This window comes from Lissotriton helveticus, chromosome 9 (genome assembly GCF_964261635.1).
Source record: "Lissotriton helveticus chromosome 9, aLisHel1.1, whole genome shotgun sequence".
Classification (NCBI taxonomy): Eukaryota; Metazoa; Chordata; class Amphibia; order Caudata; family Salamandridae; genus Lissotriton; species Lissotriton helveticus.
Window position 1 is genome coordinate 279796367 of NC_136070.1, and position 18690 is coordinate 279815056.

Below are 18690 nucleotides of genomic sequence, written 5' to 3' on the forward strand. Positions count from 1 at the left end.
TATTCAATTCATTTTGTTTCTTGTGCCCCCTTATTACCACATGCACTGATCGGTTACTCTCCACCTATGGCTGACCCATAGATAAATGAATCCAATGCATACATTTGGTCAAACAGCTTTTCATATACCGCTCCCTTGATCCCAAACAATAACCTTTACATTTATCCCAGGTTGGGTCATTCACTTATTGCAAAATGACCCAACACCCTAGATCAGCTCAGAGAGCAAGGACACTCCAAAGACCTGTAATTAGAAGGACTCTGCCGGGAAAATCCTAGGAACACAAGTTACGAAAATTGTAATGTATTTATTTGATGTGGAGTAATAGCATAATTTAGGATACTTCGCATAACCCGAGTAACGCAATATTACCAAAGTTACGCTAAGTACTCTGGCGTAACACACATTTTGCCCAGATCTATTAAACAGAGGCACATTTTTTGCACTCTTGCAGGGATCCCTTGAGAGAATTCATGGACATCACTGCTCTGTTCTACTCTTACTAAAATCCAGCTCCCCTCCCATGTAGACTTGTTATACTCCCATCATCCTAATTCTCAGAAATCTACAGTTACCTGCAAGTGGCTCCAGGTGCCAAAGATTCAGAAATGAAATAAATACATAGATGAATAAATAATTAAATCAACAAACATGGTGCGGAGCCTTTATTAAACAAAACATCTCCCTCAGTGCTACCTGTACGAGGCCTGTGAAAGATTTTCAGGTACCCTCCAATAAAAATATCGGAAATTACAGCAGCACAAATTTCACAGGCTTGGGAAATTTGTGTGGAGGGAGTCGGGTCCAAAAACAAAATGTATCGCAAGAGGCCTTTTCTCTTTTAAACCAGTATCTCGTGTGATTTCTGAATCTGAATTATGCCTTTCTGTTCAATTTTCATTCAAGATGCCCTATTACGAATTTCTTGTAGTTAATTTAAGTGTCATTTCACATATTTCTCTGCAATCTGTGTAATTTGTAAAAAAAAAAAAAGTAATTTGGCAGACATAAGTCTATGCAGTTTCCAAAGCACTGCAGTTCTGCAGTTTGTCACAGAAGCAGCAGCACCTTCGTCGCAGGTGTAAGATGTGCCATCCTTCCTCGTGCCCACCGGCAGCGAGGGCACCTTGGAGAAGCCCAGGTTTCCATGCTCAGATCAGGGTGCCAAGACAAACAGCCCCGCTTTAAAGCTTACACCTCCCACGCACAGTGATATGGAGGTGTGGGAGGGGGCTCCGGGAATGTATTTGAACAAAAGTGTGTCTCCAGCCTCTGAAATATTTAAAGATCTTTCTGGGGAATGTCTGCTCATACATTATTCAGCAGGCTCCATTTTAGAAGCTCGCATGCCTGTAAACTGCAGGCGTTTATGGCTGCCTGGTTGAGCGGTGCTCAGGTCCTGTGCCGTGATGGGCTGTCTCTCCATCTGATAAATGTGCACACAGCTAAGGGCATGAAACATATGCCTAAATCGATCATGTTTGAGGGACCTTGTTGAACATAAATAGTTTCTGTATGTACACTGTAGCTGCTCTCTGCATTCTGTCTGCTTTGTCTCTATCCATCTCCACCCCTTTCTAGCGCGCTCCCCCAACCCCCACTCTCTCTTACTCTTTGCATCAGCTTTTCTCCGACACAATCCTTTGTTCTTTGATCCTTCTTATTTTTCTTGTCTCAATTTTAGACACTCACTTCCCTTCCCTTTCTCTTTAATTTCTACCTCTTTCAAGCCCCATCTCCCTGTTTTCTCCCAATATGTGATGGATAAATAGTAACAAAGAGATACCCTTTCTCTCTTGCATGCTGTTTATGAGATAAATAAATGGCTAATTTATATATTAATATGTATGGTTGGAACTCGCCCTTACTAAGGTGCTTTCCCTCGACTTTTTGCTTTTTTCCCTCCCAGTTTTCTGCTGATCTATGTGCTAGCCTTCGGTCTTTGAGCCCTTTTGACACTGTCATTCAGTGTCAAAGCGCTATGTTTGTTATATACATACTTGTGATTAGTGTGTACGTGATTGGCCGATTTGAGCTATCTGTAAGTCCCTTGTCTAGGGCTAAGACATATACCTAGGAAATGTAACTCTAATGCTCCTCCATGGGCCTGCAACACTGCTAGTGCCACCCACAGAGGTAGCTCTTCACACGTGCCACAGGTTTGCGATGGCAGGGTCTGTGTGTGCAGGATACTGTTACTCAGCTCGGCATTTAAAAAGTTACTTGCCTTTGTTCTGCATGTCTCCTGCTATATGGGGGCAAGGTGTGGACTCGGGAAGAGGTAGGGCATGTGCGCGGCTGTGCTACATGCACTGGGAGTGAATGATACCAGATGGTGTGTTCAGTTCTGTAGCGTCTGCTTCTAGCATTGGATTGACATGAGGGATCTGTAAAAAGGCCATTGAGCTGCATTTGCTATCCGCAGAAGAGTGGCAGTATAGTGTTTGACATTGATGAGTCCTGAGTTAGTAATGGCAAATTCTCTCTGGTGGTGCGAGTGGATTCTACTTTAGTAATGTGGAAATACCTCTTTGGGCAACTGGGCATTTCCATGCTCATGGATCTATGTGCCTGTCAGCTTATCTCCTATCCAGAGCAGGGTGCTGGGGGGACACCTACATCTGCACATTCCTGATGAGACGGCCATAAACTAGGGGCTCAAGGAAAACTGCAAACCTCTGACTCTGAGGAGCCTTTCTGGCACAGTTATGTGCCGTGGAATTGGCACCTGCATTGCAAGGTGCAGGGTCTTGACCGCACTAAAGATATTGATCAAACCTCCAGGTGTAGGATGGCGGAAAGGACAAAAGTTAGAGAGGGCCCATGCATTTCAAAGGTGGCCACTTAAACTAATCTCATCTTCAAAGGCCATTGTAGACATAACTACTGTGGCTCTGCCCTCAGGAGTTAGATACACTTATGAGATTGGAACCATACTACGTTGGTTAGGTGCTGGGATATCAACAAGAGGAACTATTGGGGCTGCAACTTGATTATCTTCAAACTTGGGGTGGCCTGGGGCTTGTCGTGCTCTAGAAAGGGGACTATCACTTGGCAGATTTTGCCTGAATGTTCCTGGCCTGCAGCTAATTGCCAATCTCCAAAGGCATGTTGGCTGACTCCCTGTTCAAAAGATTCCAGTGACAGAAAAGATCTCTCTGTTTCCATTAGATCGTAAGGACCACACAGGTTGCAGCAGAACTGGGTGGAAGTGATAGTTGGCTGTGACAAGGACCGTCTCGACATGTGCAGTGATAACACTGTGCAGAGGAGTATGCTCGTAATGAACAGAGGCCCTCCTGGGGGTGCCGTAGCATAAAGAGTTTGAGAATTGCTGGAAAGGTTGCTGAGTCCGAGGTTCTGAGCTTACAATAGGAAACTTGTGCTAGCTCACACTCCATTGTGTGTGGTGTCCAAGGAAGATAGGGGAAGTTTGCTGAGTCCACGGGACCCAAACTGGCAGACTAGACTTCCTCCGACCTCCAGATTGGGAAGACGACAGTGTCTGAAATCGCTGCCGCAGTACAAGGTTGCTGGGTCCCTCTCACTTGACCCACGCCACAAGGTACTCTGCTGTTGAGAATATCATGACTGGAACGGAGGGGTCTAATTGTGCCTTGTGTGCACCCACAGCTGGCTGACTGGAGCAACTGCAGCTCACACCTCCACCAGAGGGGAAACAATTTTCCAAATTGAAAGCACCCTAGCTTCCAGTGTCACAGTCTTTTACCTATGGGGTGATAGTGATCCCACACTTGTGAAGGTGCTTCTGTGTGCCTGGGGACCTAATCTGGATGAAAGAGAACACGTAACTGTTTCCTTCTGCTTTAGGTGGTCCTGGCAATCTCATCAAAGTGTCACCAGTGGGTGCAAAGTGTTTCATTATCTTTTGTAGTTTGGGGCTGAGGGGCTGGGTTATGAGGTTAAGTCAAAACCTGTGATTTCTTGACCATTACAACTGTACAGGGTATGCAATATTGGGAATGTTGTGTTTTATGCTAATGTGTTAGTGGGAAAGTGGAATACCTCTGAACAGCCTGCATATATGTTTCTGTTGCTTTTGATGTAAAAAGGGATTGCTTTGATTGTACCTCAGGGAAGTAAACACATTGGGTAATGTTGCTTACAAAGCTGAAGGGATAACGGGTCAAGTGAATACCTATGACTAGTACATATATGTTCATGTTGTTCTGTGGCTAATAGAATTGTTTGACAATTGAATATTACTGTGAAGTATATATCCAATGTGTATGTAGTTTTTTATTTCACAGTGTGTATAATACAAAGGCCAGTGTTTTATGTATATGTGGAGTCTTTGTGTAGCGTACACAGGGAATTGCGATGGTGGGCATTCGTGCCAGTACTTTACACTTTGACCCTGAGGATAAACCTGACTGCTATGTGCCACGCTACCCAAGGGTGAATACAGGTTATTGGACAAGTGTATCATACTCATCCCATCTAGGACAGTGGATTCTGCCTGGCTTTGATGCATCCCAGCCAGCCAGAGACCGCTGGGTCTAACATGTATGCATTACATATTGTAAAAAAAAGCAGGAAGTGGCTTGAAAGATACACACACGTGTGCGTGTGAGCGCATGTGTGCATGTGTGCATGTGTGTGTGTGTATATATTTTTATATATATATATATATATATATATATATATATATATATATATATATATATATATATATATATATATATATATATATATATATATATATATATATATTACTATACCCACAGCTAGCTTTACATATTTCTTTAGTGTGGTCTTTTCATTGTCCTGGATAAAGTGCATAAAGCCGAACACAAAGCTCCCAGGCATCCTTAATCCTCGAAAGGCAGCGCTCGCCGCTTCAAAGAATTTCCATAAACCCTTCGGTTCGAGGCTTTGGCTCCGCATCCTAACATTGTGCGAACCGGTGTCTGCGCTTCAATCTCCCCCTCTCCATCCTGACAGACAAGCTCTGGTGGCCGGTAATTAAATGGCACCCATGTTTCCTTTCAATGTCTCCGGGATAGGATGAGGATTCTTTGCTGATGCTGCTTTTTTCTCTCTCTTTGAGACTTAGTGCTTTCTTCGTTCAATGCTCCACCAGCGCTTCCCCTCTCTCCCGGCTCATACTTCCGATCCACTCTATTTTATTCTCCCTTCAAATAACAGCAAATGAGGCCAAGTCATTATCCTCCCAGTACAGATGTCCAGTGCAGCCAATAGACTCTGATTCCATTTAGTCACACAGTAATGGGTGCCCTCAGGGCAGAAATAGGAGTGGCAGACCTGGAAAGGTCAAATAAATATTCTAACTCCAGTCCTACAATTGGGGAAAGAGCAATTTCCCCTCAAATATTCAAGGAGGCTTATTTACTACTCTAACTCTAGCCCTGGAATATTTTGGGTAAAGTTATAAATTTCCCAAGTATTATTAGGAAGGGTTGAAAAGTAGTAATTTTGAATTGCAGAAAGTGCTGCACTGAGGGCACAGCTTAAGGCAAAAAACGAGGAATACCGTGTCTAGCTCTATGGAGCCACCTAAAGTAATTTGCACGAGCAAGCTAGATGTGGCTCTATGCAACACGGGTCCACTTCCTCGAAGATCTACCAGAGTCCCGTGGTATTACAGGCCATGAGGTTTTAGGTCTTTGAAACCACACAGTACTGCTGAAGACACATTACTGTGCGTTACCAAGAGTGTAAATTGTTGGACCAGTAAAAACTACATATATTAACATATATAATTGGAGAATTACAGAAGAGAGCTATTTGCATGAAACAAGGCCTTCTGACTACTTGGGACTGAGGGAAAGCAGCTTTCATGACTTGGAGTACCGCACTTAAATTAACACAAGATTAGTTTATGCTACAAGTTAGTTAAAGGGGAAGGAGGCTAGTTTAGGGAGACATAAGGATTGGTAATTTCATAGCGTAAGAATATTTGTAAATGAGGTTAGAGCTTTTTATTATCGCAAATACCACCCTAAGGACACAACCTTTGCAAATAAAAGTAGATCATGAAGAGAATGCCTGATTCTCTTGATCGACAAAATAATCTGAAAAGACCTGTTCTCTCTTGCACCAGAGACCTTGGTGGACCAATTTGCTGATATCAGATTCCTATGCTGCTCTCAGGGAGCCTGGAATCCTTTTCGGATGTAGGTGTCATATCTGTCCTCAGGATTAAGCCACAATTAGTAATGAATTGCCTGACACCCAAGTAACCCAAGAAGAATAGTCAATCCAGTTTAGCCACTTTAGTTAAGAGCATGGACGTCATTTGGAGGTAGTCTGCGGTTGCAGCTGTCACCTCCAGCTTTGCTCCCTGCTACTCCTGGCACTTCATGTGCGACTCCTGGCCTCAGAGGAGGCAAATGTTTGGCCCCCTCTGAGGCCAAGGGTCGCAAAGGATGTGCCAGGAGTAGCAGTGAGTAAGCTAGAGGTCACAGCTGCAACCCCTGACTACCTCCAAATGACGTCCATGAGATGATGCCTACTCTAACACGATGTCCGAATGTGTATAGGAGGAGGGAGTGAGACTATCATGAGACATCTTTCGTTCCTCACAATCAAGTACATAAAACCTCAAGTGTGATTATTTTTGCTTTTAATGTTCAGCACTGCTTAGTGAGAAAAAAAAGATATTTTTTTTAACATATATTGCATCTGCCTCCCTCAAGGAAAGATGCAACCTCCTCGAACTGTGGCAGCACCACACCCAGTGCTGAGCTTTTTGCTGTTTCTAAAGCTTCCCACCACAAGCTGCCAGAAGCCCTATTTATTGTGATAGTACTAGGTTCAGACAGAGCATTCAGTTCTCATCAACTTGTTGGAGAAATGCTGCAGAAATTCAGCAGAAAGAAAATGAACCAGGTAGGGGCCCATCATATCCGACAACCACACATCTAGCATCAGATGACCCCACATAGAGCTTTTTGATTCTTTTTTCTCTGTCACTGTAGTAAATATATCAAAATATACAGCCTTTTGTGGTGCTCTTTGTAAGGTGCCTGAAACCCTCTTTGCATATGAAATTTACACTCTAGTGGATACACTAGTAGCCTTACTTAGGCCTTGCTCAGCATCTTGCCATCCCACTGAGGGCAGAATTTATGTCCTCTGCTACCCTGGTAGAGGGCTACCACCTGTATTTAGAGATCCCTTCCTGCCTGGTAGGAATGTCCTTGCTATGAAAGGAGCCTCTGGCATTGCAGCTCCCTTCACTGTAGTGAAATTAGCAGAGTTGGTGCAATTTAAAGTGATCATTTAGCAATTTCTTTATGTTTAGAGAAAACAAACTCATAAAGAAGGGATCTGGATTTTGTTTTATACAAATTACATTTTCACGAAGCAGGGAACTGTTTCCCTGTGCCTAGGGGCCATTTATAATTTTCTCTTCCCATTTCCACCACACCTCACATAATGGGCACTGCCAGGGAAAATAGGTGACAGTTGTCCTTTTCTAAAGATATAGAGAGTGATGTTGAGCTCAGTGCTTACGGTGTGACAGGCATCATTACCATGTGACTTATATTATGAATTACTATGATAATGAAAATTCAGAATGGATAGCCGAACTTACCATAAAAATAGCACAGGCATTTGCCCTGAAGAAGTTCCTTTGTGCTTAAAGGAACGAAACGTGTTGGCTGTTAATGTGCTATTATTACTCGAAAAATAAAGAGACATTTTTAATTGGCCACTTGGATTTTTGTCAGCGCAAAAACATGAAGCTAACAAGAAGCTAAAGTTGTGATGTAGAGCCAGATGTAAGTAGGGAAATATGGTGCTGAAGAGTGAGGAATATCTGTATAATTAAAATGTGTTCGGATGGAATTTAACCACTACGACTCTTAGGTGGGTGATCATGTCAATGTGTTCCCAGTAGTGAGAAATCTCAGAATATGCCAGGGCCCTAACAGAGACTTTTGGTTAACTCATGTATAAGGTAGCACTTTTTATGAATCCGTCTTAAAATATTGATTTTTGTGGCTGCACAAAATCATTGCCCTCCAAGATTCCAAGTTCAGAATGACATGTTTCAACTGAATGGCCAGTGCTCAGTCTGTGTTGTCATCTGTTCTTCTGTGTTATACTCTTCCAACAAGAGTATAACTCAAATAATTATCAATCACACTGAATGTGCCCATTTTGTCTCTAAATACGTTCTTCGTGTAGGGGTCACCTAAGGTGCCGCTGCTCATTTGAAGCGCATAAAATGAATGATTGCTCTGTGTTAATGTGAGTACATTTCTTTAGTACTTTGGGTCATTGACCACAGGAGTCACCTCCAGTGTCAGAGCGGATTTCATTTTGCACAAACTGGGAACAATTCAGACTTAATTGCACATGTAATTATGCAATTATGCCTATATTTGACCTTATCAGTCCTTTCAAAAACAGGCTTCTGAACCGAAAGAGTTATTTGTAGCATGGACTGACAAGTAAGGAGAGAGGGAGATGACGGTACACCTGTATTGACAGCATGTGTAAGTATTTTAGACGTTGCCTTCAAGAACTATTGTTTTACCTTGATGGATAAAACTAAGCTTCCTGGACCTTCACCAAAGGGTGAAACCAAAATGGACAAATACACATAGTACACAATAAACTGTGACCCGAAAGAAAAGATACAGTCAAGCAGATGTAAAATCCAAGTATTCAGTGCAGGTGGTTGATGCTTGCTAAGTTGAAAGCACGTGGAAGGTATGTGCCAGGGAATCTCTATGTACTAGAACCCAGCTTGGTTTGCTTTGATGTAAACAATGCTGTCGCTTTTTTCCAGTTGGGTGTGGTCTACCTAGAAGAGGAAGTATAGACTAGTGCTTTTTAGACTGTTGTCTGCTTTCCGGTGTTTTAATGCCTGTTTTTCATGGTAGGAATTTTTGTTGCTCTTGGGCACTGGTTGCACATGAGGGTAATCTTCAGAGCAGGCTACATCTGTAAAGGTGGAAACTGGGTATAGTACATCCTTGCTGCACTGTTCAAGTCTCAACCTATAGAGCAGCCCCTGCTGCTCCTTTATTCATAACATGACCAACAAATCCTGCTCTTGTCATTGTCACCCGCCAATGAAGATCAAGTAATACTCAGGGTGGGATGTATGACATTACAACGCATGCTTTTACCACGCATGCCTTTATAACGCGGTTTTTACAACGCAAACCTTTACAACGCATAGCGCTTTGGGGTGCTGGATAGTGAATAGTTTAATTTACTATTCCAGCTCCAGTCCCCGTTGACACAAGGGAAGGTGTTGGATAGTAAATTAAACTTATTCCCTGTCCTAGAGCGCCCCCCAGTGCAATAGGTTGTAATGGTTTGCGTTGTAAAAGTTGTGTCGTAAAGGCACTGCGTGGTAAAAGTTGCGTTGTAAAGGATGTTTCCCCTCAGGGTGGCTCTGAATTCATCTCAATATTGCTTTACTTTTCAATATTGGATTTCGAGAAGATATGAATAGGTTGGTCGTAGCATGAGGCAGTGATATAGATATAAATGCAGGTCTCAAGTCTCATCTGGTAAAGCTCATCAAATGTATTCTTGACCAGCAGGGGCCATATTACAGAACATGCCCCAAGGGCACAACGGGCATTTGCACCCACTTTGTGCACCCGGGGCCTGTTGGTATTATAGAACAGAAGGGGCCGCAGACACTTGTGTGGCCCCTTCTGTAAAACTGAAAGCTCTGGTGCACATGTAGCACCAGCACTTTCTCAAGAGGGCATTCCCTCGCAAATGAGGGAATCCCTTTGCATCTATGCCTGCGCCGTAATATAGATGCGGGCGCAGAGGCAAAGAAGCTATCAGGAGGCGCACTGACTATGCACTACCTCATGGCAGCCCTTTGGAGGGGGGAACGGGATCCTATGGACCCCACCCCGGACATCCTGTTGCAGGCTCACTGCACTCACGTGCAAGGGGATCTCATATCCCTCTTTAAAGCGAGGTGGGTTGCCGCCTCCACAGAGAAGCACAGAGCAGCTTTTAAACAGCTGGTCCGTGTTTCTCTTGAATGCGCAGCCCTGGGGGCAGCACAAGTTCACGGCTGCCCTGAGGGCAGTGCATTCTACATGATTGGACACACTTTTTCTGTTTGCACCCAGCACACCTGCTTAAAGGTGTGCCGTGGCACATGCAGAAAAAGTGTGCCCTAGCTATAATAGGGCCCCAGGGCAGCCAGTGGCAAACTTTTGCTTCTTGTGAAGGTGAACATCAATTGTCCCTGGGGCTAGTCAACGAGATGGCGAATGATTGCCAGTAATGGTTATTGTGTTTGATGTTGTCTTTGAAGGATGTTTCATTTTCTCCTAGTACAATTTTCCATTGTTTTGCTTTCATTACATCTGTGTAATTAGTACTTTTCTAAGAATGTATGGTAAACCATTTAGGGCTGATGACAGCAGCGGAAGACAAAGATGGATCGCGTGGAACTGAAGGGTAATTAGGGACTTTACTTGGTAAAGCCCTTAACCATATTCCTTTCAACCCATGTCCAGCTAATGGCCAGGCTTCACTGCCCCTGGTTTGACTGCATACATTATTGGGACATATTGTAATGACACAGAGTAGTCTGGTTGCTGGAGTCTGGGTCCAGCATTTCCACGTTCTCTACTGGGTTCAATATCCATATATTGCCCCATGTCCAGAGCACACTCTTCCCTTGCAGAACCCCAAATCGCATACCCCTTCCCCACACCAGAATCTTTTATCTCGGACTATGAGGACTGTTTAGTGCTCTTGCATGATTTCTTCTAGCCGGATGTCCTGCCCACGTGACATTGTGCAGCAGGTATGTCACTGCTGCAGCAATTTAAACTTAACTTCAGCCAAGTAAGTGAAGTCAGGAAACCTTGCCACCCTTTGCAAGGGACAACGTTTCCCAACTTCAATGCACATTGTGGGCAACATTATAACTGTGCCCCACCCTAGTGAGCAATAGGCATATTCCGAGGAAGGCAAGGTGGCTTTACATTAAGCCAGTGAGGTAGCAAGGGTGGAGCTGGGGTGGCATTGATTTACTATCACCCCTCTCTGAATGCCACAGGAGCGAAGGAGAGGTCTTCCTCGGTCCCGAGTTCCAGAGTTAATGTTGCCACAAATAATGGCGCAGAATAAGTTGTGTGACCCAGCTAGGAGAAAATAGAAAGTGCTGTCTAGAGCTGTCTGATGCAAGTGGGGGAGGGGACTCGCAGAGCAGCAGAGAGGGTTGTAGAAGGGGCAGAGGGAGTGTCGGGGACAAGCAGACAACACTCTGATCTGATGTCAATACAGCAGGCTCGATCAATACAACCCGTCCAGCCAAAGTGGGGCGCAAAGGTGCCAGACAGAATCAATGTCAAGGGAAAAACAGACAGCCACAATGACTGTGCGCAGTGCAGCGGTATCGCGTGAGATGGGAAACGGATCACGTGTGCACCCTGGGCCGCCACTGCCTGTCTCTTCAGATAAAACTGCTCTTGAAGAGTCTAATCTATGCCGTTATCTCTGGCTGGATAACACTGGAAGGGAGAAAGCAAAACCCTGTCAACATTCAGAAGGATGCATGCAGCCAGTCCATTGCCAGTGTTTATGTAAGATACCAGTGTATGTTAGGTTCCTGAAGCAGAGATCTGTGTGAAAAATGCAGGTCAGTTGTTCAAGTACTGATACGGCCAGCTCAGCCTTTCATTATTTCAAATACCTTCCCCCATACACCGGGCGGTCCAACCCACATGGATGTATGACGGTGCAGGGGGTGCAACAGGGTGTCCTTTGGATACCGTCACAATGCGTGCTTTTACAACACGTCTTTTTAGAAACACAGTACAAAGACCTGGGCAGAGATTCATCAAGCAAAAATCCGCTCGCAAAGGGGCAGATTCTTAGAATCTGCCCCTTTGCGACCGGTATTTCTGCATTTGGGATGCATCATCCCAAATGCAAAAATCTCAATTTAAGAAATCGCAAAATTGCGATTACCTAAATTGCTATTGCATTTAAGGAATATCAAATTGAGATTCCTTAAATGCAATGCATGAAAGTTTTAAAAATAGCGAATTCGCTAATAGGGCACGCAAATTACCATGAAGTACAACTTCATGGTAATTTGCAAAAACTTTGAAAAATGCACTAAAATGCATTTTTCAAAATGTCATGTTGCGCACACACATGCCTTAAGGGCATGTGTGTGCGCAACATATGTGCACAGATCAATTTCAGGGGGTGCAACAGGGTGTCCTTTGGATACCCCTGCACCCTTGAAATCGCAATCTCAATTTGCGATTCGCTAATTGCGATTCGCAAATTGAGATTGTCTTCCCATTCATTCCTATGGGCCTCTAGGCCCGTAGGAATGAATGGGTAGGTATTCCTTAATTGCGACTCGCAATTTGCGAGTCGCAATTAAGGAATTCTAAGAAATCGCTATTTTTTTAGTGATTTCTTAATGTATTCCATTTTGCTATTCCTTAATAGCGAATCGGTATTTTTCGCTATTAAGGAATCCCAAAATGGGTTGTTGATGCATCTGGGGGTTGGACCTTTAAAAGCCCTAAGCCCAAGTAATAGGAATGGAGAAGGGGAGCATTCAAGGTTTGTGCCCCCTGAAGGATCAGGATAACGGGCTGTAACATGTCAGTCATTTCCTTTGATTCAGACCTATGCCTTTAACTCTTTGGCCTCATTTTTTTGTGTCCTCTAAGGATTGGTCCACACCCAGACACGCATCAACATCATCCTGCAACATCCTCAAACGACAGTGGTCTCTTGAAATCACCCCATCCATCTTTAAATCGGAGCTTGAGCGACGCTCGCTGGATTCCAGAGCGACCTTTCTTTTTACAGAAAATGTCACAAAAATAAAACATTAATCAGTCATTTAGCGTGTACATAATTGAAGGCTCGGGACTCGCTTGCCCTTGCGTTTTAATTCCCTTCTATAGTTGTGTTCGATCAGGCATGCGCCCTGGGCGAGAGCGGCATTGTCCTGAGCCGTTTATCCTCTATCAACACAGGGTGGGATTAGAGTAATGAAGGCAGGCTTGGCTGAGCCCATTCAGCTTTTTCAGCACCAAGGAGAGAGACCGTCTCGCGCGCGAAAAATACAGACTGAGCTCGGGCTACAAGATGGCCGCCGTAAATCAGACCAAACACCCAGGCAGGACAGAATTGCCAACCAACAGTGCGATTTAAGAGAAGCAAACACAGATACACACTTTTTCATAAAGGGACATACCCACAGCAACACTCAGAACACCTACTTCCCCACATTCTGCAAGGAAAATAGGTTTTTGCTTGTTAAACTGAAGAAAAACACTAAGGCATGCTAAGAGACCTATAGCAAAATGTGGGTATGCTTGCCACCAAAGAGAGCCTAGAAAACACTACCCAGAGTGCAACATCTAATTATTTTACGTGATTTCCTTGGCACCATTTGTGCTTGTCATGCCTCTGAAATACTTTGCATATATTGTGGCAACGCTGTTTCCGGGTCTTCTTCCAATGACTTGGCCGGGCTGAAGACTGATTTCTGAGCATCGGCCACAGGAGCTCACGTTTGAGCATCTGTCTTTATACCCTATTCCTATTTGTGCATGAGGATATTGGATGCCATGAAGTCATTCTTGTTTTGAAAAAGGAAATCGTTCTGGAAGGAAGAAAACCGACTGATTTCCTTAGATTGATTTCTATAGTGAGGTTCATGTCACACTCTTCTGGCTCCGAACCACTAAAATGACAAATGAGGGAAGTAGCAAACTCATTGGTACTTGTTTCATTGACCTATAGAGGATGAATGACTGAATCAATCCTGCCTGTATTCTAACCTGTGAACCACTTGTGTATGAGTGATCCCACCAGCCTAGATCAGCTGTGACATTCTCTATCTAGGGCAGGAATAGCTTCCTCTTCTGAGGTCAGGAGTGAACCCTCCTGTCCTGTAGGAGTGGCACTGTCTTTGAAGTGCAGAAGTGATACCCTCATCTTAGTGCAAGAATGACACCCCTTTCCTAGAGACGGAGGGACTCTTCGCAGCTAAGGTGGGGGGGAGAGGGGACCTCTTGCAGGCACAGGATTGATATGCCCTTTAAAGGAAATTAGTGAAATCTCCTGCCTAGTGCACAAATTACAACCTCTACCGAGGAAAGGAGATACCGTATCGTCCTCTTGGCAGGAGTGATAGCCTTTTCCTAGGGCAGGCATGGTGTCCTTTTCCAAGGTAATGAGTGACAACCTCTACCTAGAGCCAGGATGTATCCATTTCTGAGAGCAGCAGTAATATCTCCTGAGGGCAGTAATGATGCCCTCTTCCTAGAGCAGGGCTGAGATTTTTTTTGCAAAGACAGCAGTTACATCGTGTTGCAGGAATGACATCCTCTTCCTAAGGCAGGAATGACATCCTCTTGATTCTACAGGAATTATATCCTTTTCACGACACAGAAGTGTCATCCTCTCGATAGCGCAGGAATGAAATTCTCTTCTTGGAAAAGAAGTGCCTTTTTCTTCCTATTGCAAGAATGACTTCCAATTCCATAATTCAGGGATTACATCTTCCTACTAATGAAAAAATGATATCCCTTCTCGGGACAGAAGTATCATCGTCTTCTCATTGCAGAAATGACATCATCTTGGTAGTGCAGGGAATGGGATGAGATGCTCATCTTGGGACAGAAGTGCCCTTCTTATCCAAATTCAAGAATTACATCCTCTTCTAAATCCCGGAAGGATATCCTCTTCCTTGTGAGGGCATTAAATCATCTTCCTAGTGCCGGAATGAAAGTCTCTTCCTGGACCAGAAATGAGATCTTCATCCCAGTGCAGGAATGTATGCAGGCTGGCTAAAGGCTTGACTGTAATCTAGGAGAGCTTGCTTGGTGAACTTACTAGAATGCAGGTCTGGGAGAGCACAGGTGAGGTACGCCTAGACACACCTAACAGTTGCCTCCCTTTGACAGTGGTCTGAGGAGTAAGCCCCACTCAACTGGGATCTGGTAACTTGTATCGCTTCACAGCCCAATGCATTGGACTCATGGCCTGATCATTCAGGGTCACCATCAGTAAAATCTGAACATGGCAGAATGCATTCTGGAGCCGGGAAGGAGACGGGCCTCCGCCTGTCGCTATGCATAAAGCTTATGGGATCGGTGGCATTTCCTGTCCTCTGCTATTACCCAAAAGGGCTAAAAATGTCCCAGCATGTCTCCTTAACATCTGCTAGCTTATTAATTCACTCCGGATGCAGCTTTAATGCAAGGTGACAAGGCTGTAGCCAAGTAGGTCCTCGGACTCTTTAGCATTCTGTGCAGAGAGGCGCTTGCAGACGGCAACGTCAAAGCCAAGGCGCACAGGATTTAATTCATAAATTACAGTGGAATTCATTTTGAGCAGAATATATTATTTTAGAGCCGTATTTCTGCTCCATATTAAGCTAACTGGTCTGTGGTGAAAACTGACATGGATTATTGCGATGGCAAGGCAGTTTGGATATTTTGCTCAACCTGAGCCGCAATTCGATGGCCTAATCCTTTGACACATGGCTACAGAGTCTATTTCTTCTTAGCCATGTGGGATTACATTTGACTTATAATTTGTGTTAAATGGGTATGTATTCCTATCTAACTGATGCTGACTCTGAAATAAATTGCTGTTCTTTCACGACTTTTGAGTCATCTAGTGCCCAGGTTACAGAAAAGCTCATTGAAGAGGAGTTGCATCCATTGACAGTCTCATAATCTGTCCCAAGACTAAGGGTGGGTAAAATGTGTTTTTATGCATGTGAAGTTGGGTGAATTTGAGGAACTTCTCAGTTCATGCAGAAAGTTCCCTCTGCTGTGTAAGGCTCATATTTTCCCCATTTTTTTAAGGTCAGGACTTTGGCACAGCTATAGCTGTCTAGCCAGACTAAGGTTTTTCAAAAGCATTCATACATATTATTCCTAAATAGAGGGGCTATTGGGCAACAGGCTTCACTCATTGGTCTGTTTAATTGTTATACACATTTTGTTTCTGCCTACAACAGCATACAACATAGGGCAATGGATCAGCGTATTTTACCCATTTTTCTTCCTTCACGTAGAGTGACTACACAAAGCCCGCGCACATTGTTCACATCAGCCTAAAATCATTCTTTTCTCTTCAGTGACAAAGATGGTTCAAACAAAGCATGTCTTTTAATGTACTTTTATTACAACTTTAAATACCAGCTATTTATTTTGGCTGCACCTCAGGTGCCTAGTAAAATTGTCTTTATTTTTTAACTCCTTTTTAAAGTTGTAGTTAGACAGTCACATTGTAACGCCCTGAGATTCCAGTGCTTGGGTAGGTGGTGAATAATTCCTCTCTCCTTCACAGATAATAATTGCATAGTTATTGGTTTACTATTTAAAAAAGCATCACTAGTAAAACAACCTCATCAGTGATTTCTTTTTATCTAAATTTCGTATTTAAAGCATATGGCGGCCATGTTTAGGTGGCAGCATATTTTCTTTTTCTTTTTAAAGCAAATACTCCCCCCCCCCCAAAAAAAAAAAATCAGCTTGCCAAGGTCAGACTTATTGGCTTTGCCAATGCCTGATTTCACTTTGCAACTGAAGTCAGTCATGGCTGTTGCCCATTTTGTGTGGTGGGGCAGAGCAAGGACAGTGTTGGGGCAGCGTGGAGAAAAATAAACACAAAATAAATAACCTTACCTTCTGCTCCTGTGCTGCGACTCACTGCTGCTCTGCTCCTGGCACTGCAGTTCCCATAAGCACAAGTTCCAAGCTCACCATACAAACCCAGTTCCTCTCTCATGCTATTACTCCCAGCATGGGAGAAGCGCTGAGATTGGGCAGAGCGGGCTGATTTGACACCCCAGAAGGGCCTGGGAGCCTGTGATCCTGAGCTTTGCAGATATCTCCAAGAAATAGCCTCGAGATGTCAAAGTGCGCATGTCAGTTTGGCCAGCCGTGGACGGCCAGCCAAACTGACATGCGCACTTACAGTGACCAAACCTTCTCCCCATGCGACTGATGCTCAGACCTGTCCCTGCCCCAGGCTAGGAGGGCTTAGCAAACTTGGCAGAGTCAATCAAAAATAAATGATAATAAAGGTGTTTTATTATCATTTTAATTTTAATTTTCTGCCTTTAAGCAGAGGGGCGACTCTCCTCCGCCATAGTGGAGAACCTACCCCTGACTGAAGCCAATGTAGTGGAAAGAAAATGTTGTGAAACTGTACAGTTGAGGACGTCTCAGTTTTTCCTGCCACTAACCAGGACGTGATACACATAGAGGGGTCAATTTCGTCGCCATTTGGAAAGGCTCAAAATCAGATTCCAGTTTACTAAATCGGATTCAGAAGCCTTGGTTCCGACCGATTCGGAAACCTTTCCAAATGATCTATTACGATGTACGAACTTTCCGAATCGGTTCCGAATCCAAACCGGACAGCATTCAAAATGTCTGAGTCTTTTGGAGCAGATTCATGTGTGTCTACGGTCAATGTATCAGAACGACTCGGAAGTTTTCTGACTGAGTGAATACGATGTCAGATCTTCACAGCCTTTCTGAATCAGTTGTACCAACGCGGATCGCTGCAGGAATCTGACTTTGGGGGCCCATAGCAGGCCCTCCATCACAGGGAGCCTTGCGAATGGGGCCCAGTGGGGTTCCCATGGGACCCCTCTTTCCAAACATGCACAGAGTGGCAGGCACCATGGGATGCCCGCCACAGAGTGCACAATTTTCCCAGCCACCCCTTTCTTCAATGGGAGCATGTGTATTCGGTCGGAACACAGGCTCCCGTTGAAGTCAGTGGCAGTCCAACCGAATCGTATCTGGAAGCATCCGGATGCATTGTAATCGGTCGGCCAGACTCCCCAGATCCGAATTGGTCGGAAACCATTCCGAAACCGATTCGGTCAGAATGCTTTCCAACCAAGAAGTTAGTTGACCCCTGAGTGTCAACTTGATTTAAGGCTCCTCTCTCTTGCAGGTACTAGAAAGTTTGCACACCAGTACACATGATTGTGATGGATCCAAACGGTTTTCGTCCACTACAATTGTGCTATTAGCAGGACAAAAAGTCTGAGTGGTGCAGTCTCAATCAATGCAGCAGTACACTTTGGAGACAAGACTATCCATTGGGAGTACAGACCTGCTCTCAAGATCCCAGTGAATCTTTGATTTTCAAATCTTCATGTGTTGAGGCACAATAGCATTTCTACTAGAATTGCTGTATAGAGTAAAACCAAGATACATAAGAAAAGGGTCAGTTCAGATGGATATAGAAAACGTAGTAGCTGAGGTCACTGTAGATAATCAATTAAGACAAAGGATAAGACAATACCAATATTAATAGCCTACTAATTTGACATATTCATGTAACATTCAGGAGTTGGGGTTGAGAATTGTGAAGAGAGAGGTCAACAATAACATGATTATGGGGTTATAAAATGGGGGAGATGGTAGCATACAGGGAGAGGACATTGTGACATATTCTTAAAGCAACCAGGAGTGGATGGATAAGGAAAGAAAAGAACAAATGTCAACAGTGCCACAATAAGGGGGTTTAATGGGGAGCTGGGAGCACACAAAGGACAGAATGGCATATTGAAGCTTCCAGGAGAGGGTGGGGGAGGAGGGCGAAGAGAGATGCCAACAACAGCATGATTAGAGGGCTGTCCAATGGGAGACATAGGAGCACACCAAGAAGAGGACAATATGGAGGTAAGAA

General features: G+C 44.1%; 1 protein-coding gene across 12 annotated transcripts in view; it reads left to right on the forward strand.

The window, feature by feature from the left end:
• NRXN3 (neurexin 3) overlaps positions 1-18690 on the forward strand; it is a 2205897-nt gene that overhangs the window by 1792887 nt on the left and 394320 nt on the right. The window lies entirely within an intron of this gene.